This window comes from Rattus norvegicus, chromosome 1, assembly GCF_021556685.1.
Source record: "Rattus norvegicus strain SHRSP/BbbUtx chromosome 1, alternate assembly SHRSP_T2T, whole genome shotgun sequence".
Lineage (NCBI taxonomy): Eukaryota > Metazoa > Chordata > Mammalia > Rodentia > Muridae > Rattus > Rattus norvegicus.
This window is the reverse complement of record NC_141534.1, coordinates 28,483,472-28,496,359: the sequence shown is the minus strand read 5'-3', so window position 1 is coordinate 28,496,359 and position 12,888 is coordinate 28,483,472.

The window sequence follows — 12,888 nt, the reverse complement described above, 5'->3', positions numbered from 1 at the left end:
AATTTCCTCTGAATCTGTAGTTATGTCTCCCTTTTCATTTCTGATTTTGTTAATTTGGATACACTCTCTGTGTCCTCTCGTTAGTCTGGCTAAAGGTTTATCTATCTTGTTGATTTTCTCAAAGAACCAACTTTTGGTTCTGTTGATTCTTTCTATGGTCCTTTTTTGTTTCTACTTGATTGATTTCAGCTCTGAGTTTGATTATTTCCTGCCTTCTACTCCTCCTAGGTGTATTTGCTTCTATTTGTTCTAGAGCTTTTTGGTGTGCTGTCAAGCTGGTGACATATGCTCTTTCCTGTTTCTTTCTGCAGGCACTCAGCAATATGAGTTTTCCTTTTACCACAGCTTTCATTGTGTCCCATAAGTTTTTGGGTATGTTGTACCTTCATTTTTATTAAATTCTAAGAAGTCTTTAATTTCTTTCTTTATTTCTTCCTTGACCAGGTTATCATTGAGTAGAGCATTGTTCACTTTCCACGTATATGTGGGCATTCTTCCCTTATTGTTATTGAAGACCAGCTTTAGGCCGTGGGTGGTCTGATAGCACGCATGGGATTATTTCTATCATTCTGTACCTGTTGAGGCCCGTTTTTTGACCAATTATATGGTCAATTTTGGAGAAAGTACCATGAGGAGCTGAGAAGAAGGTATATCCTTTTGCTTTAGGATAGAATGTTCTATAAATATCTGTTAAGTCCATTTGGCTCATGACTTCTCTTAGTCTGTGTACGTCTCTGTTTAATTTCTGTTTCCATGATCTGTCCATTGATGAGAGTGGGGTGTTGAAATCTGCTACTATTATTGTGTGAGGTGCAATGTGTGTTTTGCGCTTTTGTAAGGTTTCTTTTACATATGTAGGTGCCCTTGTATTTGGGGCATAGATATTTAGGATTGAGAGTTCATCTTGGTGGATTTTTCCTTTGATGAATATGAAGTGTCCTTCCTTATCTTTTTTGATGACTTTTAGTTGAAAATTGATTTTAGTTGATATTAGAATAGCTACTCCAGCTTGCTTCTTCTGACCATTTGCTTGGAAAGTTGTTTTCCAGCCTTTCACTCTGAGGTAGTGTCTGTCTTTGTCTCTGAGGTGTGTTTCCTGTAGGCAGCAGAATGCAGGGTCCTCTTTGCGTATCCAGTTTGTTAATCTATGTCTTTTTATTGGGGAGTTGAGGCCATTGATGTTGAGAGATATTAAGGAATAGTGATTATTGCTTCCTGTTATATTCATATTTGGATGTGAGGTTATGTTTGTGTGCTTTTCTTCTCTTTGTTTTGTTGCCAAGACGATTAGTTTCTTGTTTCTTCTTGGGTGTAGCTTGCCTCCTAATGTTGGGCTTTACCATTCATTATCCTTTGTAGTGCTGGATTTGTAGAAAGATATTGTGTAAATTTGGTTTTGTCATGGAATATCTTGGTTTCTCCATCTATGTTAATTGAGAGGTTTGCAGGATACAGTCACTTGGGCTGGCATTTGTGTTCTCTTAGGGTCTGTATGACATCTGTCCAGGATCTTCTGGCTTTCATAGTTTCTGGCGAAAAGTCTGGTGTGATTCTGATAGGTCTGCCTTTATATGTTACTTGACCTTTTTCCCTTACTGCTTTTAATATTCTTTCTTTATCATGTGCGTTTGGTGTTTTGACTATTATGTGACGGGAGTTGTTTCTTTTCTGGTCCAATCTATTTGGAGTTCTGTAGGCTTCTTGTATGCCTATGGGTATCTCTTTTTTTAGGTTAGGGAAGTTTTCTTCTATGGTTTTGTTGAAGATATTTACTGGTCCTTGGAGCTGGGAGTCTTCACTCTCTTCTATACCTATTATCTTTAGGTTTGATCTTCTCATTGTTCCTGGATTTCCTGTATGTTTTGGACCAGTAGCTTTTTCTGCTTTACATTATCTTTGACAGTTGAGTCAATGATTTCTATGGAATCTTCTGCTCCTGAGATTCTTCCATCTCCTGTATTCTGTTGGTGAAGCTCGTATCTACACCTCCTTGTCTCTTCTTTTGGTTTTCTATATCCAGGGTTGTTTCCATGTGTTCTTTCTTGATTGCTTCTATTTCCATTTTTAATTCCTTCAACTGTTTGATTGTGTTTTCCTGGAATTCTTTCAGGGATTTTTGTGACTCCTCTCTATGGGCTTCTACTTGTTTATTTATGTTTTCCTGGAATTCTTTCAGGGATTTTTGTGATTCCTCTCTGTAGGCTTCTACTTGTTTATTAGTGTTTTCCTGTGTTTCTCTAAGATTTCTATTTCCACGTCTTTCTTGAAGTCCTCCAGCATCATGATCAAATATGATTTTGAAACCAGATCTTGCTTTTCTGGTGTGTTTGGATATTCCGTGTTTTGGTGGGAGAATTGGGTTCCAATGATGCCATGTAGTCTTGGTTTCTGTTGCTTGGGTACCTGCGCTTGCCTCTCGCCATCAGATTATCTCTAGTGTTACTTTGTTCTGCTATTTCTGACAGTGGCTAGACTGTCCTATAAGCCTGTGTGTCAGGAGTGCTGTAGACCTGTTTTCCTCTCTTTCAGTCAGTTATGGGGACAGAGTGTTCTGCTTTCGGGTGTGTAGTTTTTCCTCTCTACAGGTCTTCAGCTGTTCCTGTGGGCCTGTGTCTGGAGTTCACCAGGCAGGTCACTTGCAGCAGAAAAGTTGGTCTTACCTGTGGTTCCGAGGCTCAAGTTTGCTCGCGGGGTGCTGCCTATGAGCTCTCTGCGGCGGCAGCAACCAGTAAGTTCTGCGCTGCCCTTTCCGGGAGCTTCCGTGCACCAGAGTTCCAGATGGCGTTTGGTGTTTTCCTCTGGCGTCAGAGATGTGTGCAGAGTGCAGTCTCTTCTGGTTTCCCAGGCATGTCTGCCTCTCTGAAGGTTTAGCTCTCCCTCCCACCGGATTTGGGTGCAGAGAACTGTTTATCTGGTTGGTCCCTTCAGGTTCTGGCGGTGTCTCAGACACAGTGGTCCTGCTGGTCCTGGGCCCTCCTCCGCGGGAACCCAGAGGCCGTATACAGTTTCCTCTTGGGCCAGGGATGTGGGCAGGGGTGGGCCGTGTTGGTGGTCTCTTCCGCTCTGCAGCCTCAGGAGTGCGCACCTGACCAGGCAGTGAGGTCTCTCTCCCACGGGGTTTGGGAGCAGAGAGCTGCTGCATGCCGGGATCCGCAGGTTTGGGCCTCCCGGTAAACACCGGAAGTGCCCGGTCCTAGAGGAATTTTGCCTCTGTGTGTCCTGAGTTCCCCAGGCAGGTCTCTTGCAGCAGAAAAGTTGGTCTTACCTGTGGTCCCGAGGCTCAAGTTTGCTTGTGGGGTGCTGCCTGTGAGGTCTCCGCGGCTCAGCAACCAGGAATCATCTTTTTTTTTAATTATAATTTGTATTTACATTTCAAATGTTATCCACCTTCCCGGTTTACTATCCATGAATCTCCAATCTCATCTCTCTTTCCCCTGCTTCTATGAGGGTGTTCCCTCACTCACCCTCCCATCCCTTCCAGCCTTCCCACCCTGATATTCCCCTACACTGGTGGGTCCACCCTTGGCAGAACTACAGGCTTCTCCTCCCACTGAAGCCCAACAAGGCCATCCTCTGCTACATATGCAACTGGAGTCATGGGTCGCTCTGGTTGGTTGGTATTGTTGTTCTCATGGGGTTGCAAACCACTTCAGCTCCTTCAATCCTTTCTCTAACTCCTCCAATGGGGATCCCATTCTCAGTTCAATGGTTGGCTGCTAGAGTCTGCCTCTGTATTTGTCAGGCTCTGGTAGAGCCTCTCAGGAGACAGCTATATCTGGCTCCTCACAGCAAGCACTTCTTTGCATCAGCAATAGTGATTAGGTTTGCTGACTCCACATGGGATAGATCTCCAGGTGGGCAGTCTCTGGATGACCTCTTCTTCAGTCCCTGCTCTACTCTCTGACCCTTAATTTCCTCCTGTGAGTATTCCTTCTCAGAGCATCCATATTTTGGTCTTCCTTCTTCTTAAGCTTCATGCGATCTGTGAATTTGTTCTTAGGTAGTCCAAGTTTTCAGGCTAATAACCACTTATCAGTGGGTACATACCATATGTGTTCTTTTGTGTGTGTGTCAACTCACTCAGTATGATATTTTCTAGTTCCATCCACTTGCCTAAGAACTTCATGAAGACATTGATTTTAATAGTTGAGTATTACTCCATTGTGTAAATGTACCACATTTTCTGAATCTATTCCTCTGCTGGGGTATACTGGGTTCTTTCCAGTTTCTCTCTATTATAAATAAGGCTGCCATAAAAATAGTGGAGCATGTGTCCTTGTTACATGTTGGAACATCTTTTGGGAATATGTCCAAGAGTTGTATAGCTGTGCCCTTGGGTAGCACTATGTGCAATTTTCTGAGGAACCTCCAGAACATTTCTTTAGGTTCTTCTCAGCCATTCAATATAACTCAGCTGAAATTTCTTTGTTTAGCTCTGTACCCTATTTTTAATAGTGTTATTTGATTTTCTGGAGTCTAACTTCTTGAGTTCTTGGTATATATTGAATATTAGCCCTCTATCGGATATAGGATTGATAAAGATTTTTCCCCAATCTATTGCTTGCCATTTTGTCCTAATAAGAGTGTCCTTTGCCTTACAGAAGCCTTGCAATTTTATGAAGTACCATTTATTGATTCTTGATCTTAGAGCATAAGCCATTGGTATTCTGTTCAGGAAATTTTCCCCAGTGCTCATGTGTCCAAGGCTCTTCCCCTCTTTGTTTTCTATTAGTTTGAGTGTATCTGGTTTTATGTGGAGGTCTTTGATCCACTTGGATTTGAGCTTTGTACAAGGAGATAAGAATGGGTTGATTTGCATTCTTCTACATGCTCCAGTTGAACCAGCACCATTTGCTGAAAATCTATCTGCCTGTCTCTGTACCAATACCACACAGTTTTATCACTATTGCTCTGCAATAAAGCTTGAGGTCATTGAGTTAATTTTATATCCAGCCACTTTGCTGAAGTTATCAGACTTAGAAGTTCTCTGGTGGACCTTTTGGGGTCACTTAAGTATACTATCATATCATCTGCAAATAGTGATATTTTGACTTCTTCCTTTCCGATTTGCATCCCTTTGACTTCCTTTCATTGCCTGATTGCTCTGGCTAGGACTTCATTGAATAAATAGGGAGAGAGTGGGCAATCTTGTCTAGTCCCTGATTTTACTGGGATTGCTTCAAGTTTCTCTTCGTTTAGTTGAATGTTGGCTACTGGTTTGCTATATATTCCTTTTACTATGTTTAGGTATGAGCCTTGAATTCCTGATCATTCCAAGATTTTTATCAAGAAGGGATACTGAATTTTGTCAAATGCTATCTCAATGATCAAGTGGTTTTTTCTTTCTTTGAGTTTGTTCATATAGATGATTATCTTGTTGGATTTCTGTATATTGAACTATTCCGGCATCCCTGGATGAAGCCTACTTGATCATGATGAATGATCATTTTTTTTTTTGGTTCTTTTTTTTCGGAGCTGGGGACCGAACCCAGGGCCTTGCGCTTCCTAGGTAAGCGCTCTACCACTGAGCTAAATCCCCAGCCCCATGAATGATCATTTTGATGAGTTCTTGGATTCGGTTTTTGAGAAATTTATTGAATAATTTTGCAGTGATATTAATAAGGAAAACTGGGCTGACGTTTTCTTTCTTTGTTGGGTCTTTGTGTGGCTTAGATATAAGTGTACTTGTGGCTTCATAGAAGGAATTGGGTAGTGTTTCTTCTCTTTCTAATTTGTGGAATAGTTTGGAGAGTATTGTTATTAGGTCTTCTTTGATGGTCTGATAGAATTTTGCAATAAACTCATGTGAGCCTGGGCTTCTTTTGGTTGGGAGACTTTTTTTTAATTTATCTAATACTTAATAATAATTCTTTGGTTTCCGGGGAAACATCCCCCTCCCCCCTCCCCTTCCTTATGGGTGTTCCCCTCCCAACCCTCCCCCCATTGCCGCCCTCCCCCCAACAGTCTAGTTCACTGGGGGTTCAGTCTTAGCAGGACCCAGGGCTTCCCCTTCCACTGGTGCTCTTACTAGGATATTCATTGCTACCTATGAGGTCAGAGTCCAGTGTCAGTCCATGGATAGTCTTTAGGTAGTGGCTTAGTCCCTGGAAGCTCTGGTTGCTTGGCATTGTTGTACATATGGGGTCTCAAGCCCCTTCAAGCTCTTCCAGTTCCTTCTCTGATTCCTTCAACGGGGGTCCTATTCTCAGTTCAGTGGTTTGCTGCTGGCATTCGCCTCTGTATTTGCTGTATTCTGGCTGTGTCTCTCAGGAGCGATCTACATCCGGCTCCTGTCAGCTGCACTTCTTTGCTTCATCCATCTTGTCTAATTGGGTGGCTGTATATGTATGGGCCACATGTGGGGCAGGCTCTGAATGGGTATTCCTTCAGTCTCTGTTATAATCGTTGCCTCTCTATTCCCTGCCAAGGGTATTCTTGATCCCCTTTTAGAGAAGGAGTGAAGCATTCACATTTTGATCATCCATCTTGAATTTCATTTGTTCTAGGCATCTAGGGTAATTCAAGCATTTGGGCTGATAGCCATTTATCAGTGAGTGCATACCATGTATGTCTTTCTGTGATTGGGTTAACTCACTCAGGATGATGTTTTCCAGTTCCAACCATTTGCCTATGAATTTCGTAAAGCCGTTGTTTTTGAGAGCTGAGTAATATTCCATTGTGTAGATGTACCACATTTTCTGTACCCATTCCTCTGTTGAAGGGCATCTGGGTTCTTTCCAGGTTCTGGCTATTATAAATAAGGCTGTGATGAACATAGTGGAGCACGTGTCTTTTTTATATGTTGGGGCATCTTTTGGGTATATGCCCAAGAGAGGTATAGCTGGGTCCTCAGGTTGTTGGATGTCCAATTTTCTGAGGAACCTCCAGACTGATTTCCAGAATGGTTGTACCAGTCTGCTATCTCACCAACAATGGAGGAGTGTTCCTCTTTCTCCACATCCTCGCCAGCATCTGCTGTCACCTCAGTTTTTGAGCTTAGCCATTCTCACTGGTGTGAGGTGAAATCTCAGGGTTCTTTTGATTTGCATTTCCCTTATGACTAAAGATGTTGAACATTTCTTTAGGTGTTTCTCAGCCATTCGGCATTCCTCAGCTGTGAATTCTTTGTTTAGCTCTGAACCCCATTTTTTAATAGGGTTATTTGTCTCCCTGCGGTCTAACTTCTTGAGTTCTTTGTATATTTTGGATATAAGGCCTCTACATGTTGTAGGATTGGTAAAGATCTTTTCCCAATCTGTTGGTTTCCGATTTGTCCTAACCACAGTGTCCTTTGCCTTACAGAAGCTTTGCAGTTTTATGAGATCCCATTTGTCGATTCTTGATCTTAGAGCATAAGCCATTGGTGTTTTGTTCAGGAAATTTTTTCCAGTGCCCATGTGTTCCAGATGCTTCCCTAGTTTTTCTTCTATTACTTTGAGTGTATCAGGTTTGATGTGGAGGTCCTTGATCCACTTGGACTTAAGCTTTGTACAGGGTGATAAGCATGGATCAATCTGCATTCTTCTACATGTTGACCTCCAGTTGAACCAGCACCATTTGCTGAAAATGCTATCTTTTTTCCATTGGATGGTTTTGGCTCCTTTGTCAAAAATCAAGTGCCCATAGGTGTGTGGGTTCATTTCTGGGTCTTCAATTCTGTTCCATTGGTCTATCTGTCTGCCTCTGTACCAATACCATGCAGTTTTTATCACTCTTGCTCTGTAATACTGCTTGAGTTCAAGGATAGTGATTCCCCCTGAAGTCCTTTTATTGTTGAGGATAGTTTTAGCTATCCTGGGTTTTTTGTTATTCCAGATGAATTTGCAAATTGTTCTGTCTAACTCTTTGAAGAATTGGATTGGTATTTTGATGGGGATTGCATTGAATCTGTAGATCGCTTTTGGTAAAATGGCCATTTTTACTATATTAATCCTGCCAATCCATGAGCATGGGAGATCTTTCCATCTTCTGAGGTCTTCTTCAATTTCTTTCCTCAGTGTCTTGAAGTTCTTATTGTACAGATCTTTTACTTGCTTGGTTAAAGTCACACCGAGGTACTTTATATTATTTGGGTCTATTATGAAGGGTGTCATTTCCCTAATTTCTTTCTCGGCTTGTTTCCCTTTTGTGTAGAGAAAGGCTACTGATTTATTTGAGTTAATTTTATACCCAGCCACTTTGCTGAAGTTGTTTATCAGCTTTAGTAGTTCTCTGGTGGAACTTTTGGGATCACTTAAATAAACTATCATATCATCTGCAAATAGTGATATTTTGACTTCTTCTTTTCCGATCTGTATCCCCTTGACCTTCTTTTGTTGTCTGATTGCTCTGGCTAGAACTTCAAGAACTATATTGAATAAGTAGGGAGAGAGTGGGCAGCCTTGTCTAGTCCCTGATTTTAGTGGGATTGCTTCAAGTTTCTCTCCATTTAGTTTAATGTTAGCAACTGGTTTGCTGTATATGGCTTTTACTATGTTTAGGTATGGGCCTTGAATTCCTATTCTTTCCAGGACTTTTATCATGAAGGGGTGTTGAATTTTGTCAAATGCTTTCTCAGCATCTAATGAAATGATCATGTGGTTTTGTTCTTTCAGTTTGTTTATATAATGGATCACGTTGATGGTTTTCTGTATATTAAACCATCCCTGCATGCCTGGGATGAACCCTACTTGATCATGGTAGATGATTGTTTTGATGTGCTCTTGGATTCGGTTTGCCAGAATTTTATTGAGTATTTTTGTGTTGATACTCATAAGGGAAATTGGTCTGAAGTTCTCTTTCTTTGTTGTGTCTTTGTGTGGTTTAGGTATAAGAGTAATTGTGGCTTCTTAGAAGGAATTCGGGAGTGATCCATCTGTTTCAATTTTCTGGAATAGTTTGGATAATATTGGTATGAGGTCTTCTATGAAGGTTTGATAGAATTCTGCACTAAACCCGTCTGAACCTGGGCTCTTTTTGGTTGGGAGACCTTTAATGACTGCTTCTATTTCCTTAGGAGTTATGGGGTTGTTTAACTGGTTTATCTGTTCCTGATTTAACTTCGGTACCTGGTATTTGTCTAGGAAATTGTCCATTTCCTGTAGATTTTCAAGTTTTGTTGAATATAGGCTTTTATAGTAAGATCTGATGATTTTTTGAATTTCCTCTGAATCTGTAGTTATGTCTCCCTTTTCATTTCTGATTTTGTTAATTTGGACACACTCTCTGGGTGTGTTAGTCTGGCTAAGGGTTTATCTATCTTGTTGATTTTCTCAAAGAACCAACTTTTGGTTCTGTTGATTCTTTCTATGGTCCTTTTTGTTTCTACGTGGTTGATTTCCGCTCTGAGTTTGATTATTTCCTGCCTTCTACTCCTCCTGGGTGTATTTGCTTCTTTTTGCTCTAGAGCTTTTAGGTGTGCTGTCAAGCTGCTGACATATGCTCTTTCCTATTTCTTTCTGCAGGCACACAGCGCTATGAGTTTTCCTCTTAGCACAGCTTTCATTGTGTCCCATAAGTTTGGGTATGTTGTACCTTCATTTTCATTAAATTCTAAAAAGTTTTTAATTTCTTTCTTTATTTCTTCCTTTACCAGGTTATCATTGAGTAGTGCATTGTTCAATTTCCACGTATATGTGGGCATTCTTCCCTTATTGTTATTGAAGACCAGTTTTAGGTCGTGCTGGTCTGATAGCACGCATGGGATTATTTCTATCTTTCTGTACCTGTTGAGGCCCGTTTTTTGACCAACTATATTGTCAATTTTGGAGAAAGTACCATGAGGAGCTGAGAAGAAGGTATATCCTTTTGCTTTAGGATAGAATGTTCTATAAATATCTGTTAAGTCCATTTGGCTCATGACTTCTCTTAGTCTGTGTACGTCTCTGTTTAATTTCTGTTTCCATGATCTGTCCATTGATGAGAGTGGGGTGTTGAAATCTCCCACTATTATTGTGTGAGGTGCAATGTGTGTTTTGAGCTTTAGTAAGGTTTCTTTTACATATGTAGGTGCCCTTGTATTTGGGGCATAGATATTTAGGATTGAGAGTTCATCTTGGTGGATTTTTCCTTTGATGAATATGAAGTGTCCTTCCTTATCTTTTTTGATGACTTTTAGTTGAAAATTGATTTTATTTGATATTAGAATGGCTACTCCAGCTTGCTTCTTCTGACCATTTGCTTGGAAAGTTGTTTTCCAGCCTTTCACTCTGAGGTAGTGTCTGTCTTTGTCTCTGAGGTGTGTTTCCTGTAGGCAGCAGAATGCAGGGTCCTCGTTGCGTATCCAGTTTGTTAATCTATGTCTTTTTATTGGGGAGTTGAGGCCATTGATGTTGAGAGATATTAAGGAATAGTGATTATTGCTTCCTGTTATATTCATATTTGGATGTGAGGTTATGTTTGTGTGCTTTTCTTCTCTTTGTTTTGTTGCCAAGACGATTAGTTTCTTGTTTCTTCTTGGGTGTAGCTTGCCTCCTTATGTTGGGCTTTACCATTCATTATCCTTTGTAGTGCTGGATTTGTAGAAAGATATTGTGTAAATTTGGTTTTGTCATGGAATACCTTGGTTTCTCCATCTATGTTAATTGAGAGTTTTGCAGGATCCAGTAACCTGGGCTGGCATTTGTGTTCTCTTAGGGTCTGTATGACATCTGTCCAGGATCTTCTGGCCTTCATAGTTTCTGGTGAAAAGTCTGGTGTGATTCTGATAGGTCTGCCTTTATATGTTACTTGACCTTTTTCCCTTACTGCTTTTAATATTCTTTCTTTATTTTGTGCGTTTGGTGTTTTGACTATTATGTGACGGGAGTTGTTTCTTTTCTGGTCCAATCTATTTGGAGTTCTGTAGGCTTCTTGTATGCCTATGGGTATCTCTTTTTTTAGGTTAGGGAAGTTTTCTTCTATGGTTTTGTTGAAGATATTTACTGGTCCTTTGAGCTGGGATTCTTCACTCTCTTCTATACCTATTATCTTTAGTTTGATCTTCTCTTTGTTCCTGGATTTCCTGTATGTTTTGGACCAGTAGCTTTTTCTGCTTTACATTATCTTTGACAGTTGAGTCAATGATTTCTATGGAATCTTCTGCTCCCGAGATTCTCTCTTCCATCTCTTGTATTCTGTTGGTGAAGCTTGTATCTACAGCTCCTTGTCTCTTCTTTTGATTTTCTATATCCAGGGTTGTTTCCATGTGTTCTTTCTTGATTGCTTCTATTTCCATTTTTAATTCCTTCAACTGTTTGATTGTGTTTTCCTGGAATTCTTTCAGGGATTTTTGTGACTCCTCTCTTTGGGTTTCTACTTGTTTATTTATGTTTTCCTGGAATTCTTTAGGCATTTTTGCGATTCCTCTCTGTAGGCTTCTACTTGTTCTCTAAGGGATTTCTTCATGTCTTTCTTGAAGTCCTCTAGCATCATGGTCAAATATGATTTTGAAACTAGATCTTGCTTTTCTGGTGTGTTTGGATATTCCATGTTTATTTTGGTGGGAGAATTGGGCTCCGATGATGCCATGTAGTCTTGGTTTCTGTTGCTTGGGTTCCTGCGCTTGCCTCTCACCATCAGATTATCTCTAGTGTTACTTTGTTCTGCTATTTCTGACAGTGGCTAGACTGTCCTATAAGCCTGTGTGTCAGGAGTGCTGTAGACCTGTTTTCCTGTTTTCTTTCAGCCAGTTACGGGGACAGAGTGTTCTGCTTTCGGGCTTGTAGTTTTTCCTCTCTACAGGTCTTCAGCTGTTCCTGTGGGCCTGTGTCTTGAGTTCACCAGGCAGGTCACTTGCAGCAGAAAAGTTGGTCTTACCTGTGGTCCGGACGCTCAAGTTTGCTCACGGGGTGCTGCCCAGGAGCTCTCTGCAGCGGCAGCAACCAGGAAGATATGCGCCGCCCTTTCCGGGAGCTTCCGTGCACTAGGGTTCCAGATGGTGTTTGGTGTTTTCCTCTGGCGTCCGAGATGTGTGTGCAGAGTGTAGTCTCTTCTGGTTTCCCAGGCATGTCTGCCTCTCTGAAGGTTTAGCTCTCCCTCCCACCGGATTTGGGTACAGAGAACTGTTTATCCGGTCTGTTTCCTTCAGTTTCCAGGGGTGTCTCAGGCGCAGGGGTCCTGCCGCTCCTGGGCCCTCCCCTACGGGAACCCAGAGGCCTTATACAGTTTCCTCTTGGGCCAGGGATGTGGGCAGGGGTGGGCAGTGTTGGTGGTCTCCTCCGCTCTGCAGCCTCGGGAGTGCCCATGTGACCAGGCTGTGAGGTCTCTCTCCCACGGGGTTTGGGAGCAGAGAGCTGCTGTGGGCCGGGATCCGAGGGTGGTTGGGAGACTTTTAATGACTGATTCTATTTCTTGTGGAGTTTATGGGAGTGTTTAAATGGTTTATCTGATCCTGATTTAACTTTGGCACCTGGTATCTGTCTAGAAAATTGACCATTTCATCCCGATTTTCTAGTTTTGTTGAGTACAGGCTTTTGTAGTAGGATCTGATGATTTTTCGATTTTTCTCAGACTCTTTTGTTAGGTCTTCCTCTTTATTTCTGAATTTAATATTTGGATACTATCTCTGTACCGTCTGGTTAGTCTGGCTAAGGATTTATCTTTCTTGTTGATTTTCTCAAAGAACCAGGTCCTAGTTTTGATGATTCTTTGTATAGTTTCTTCTCTTTATATATGGCTGATTTCAGCCCTGAGTTTGATTATTTCCTGCTCTCTACTCCTGTTGGGTATATTTATTCTTTTTATTTTAGAACTTTTAGGGTTGCTGTCAAGCTGTCAGTATATGCTCTTTCCAGTTTCATTTTGGAGACACTCAGAGCTAAGAAATTTCATCTTAGCAATGTTCTCATTGTGTCCCATAAGTTTGGGTATGTTGTGCCTTCATTGTCATTAAATTCTAAAAAGTCTTTAATTTCTTTCTTTATTTCTTCC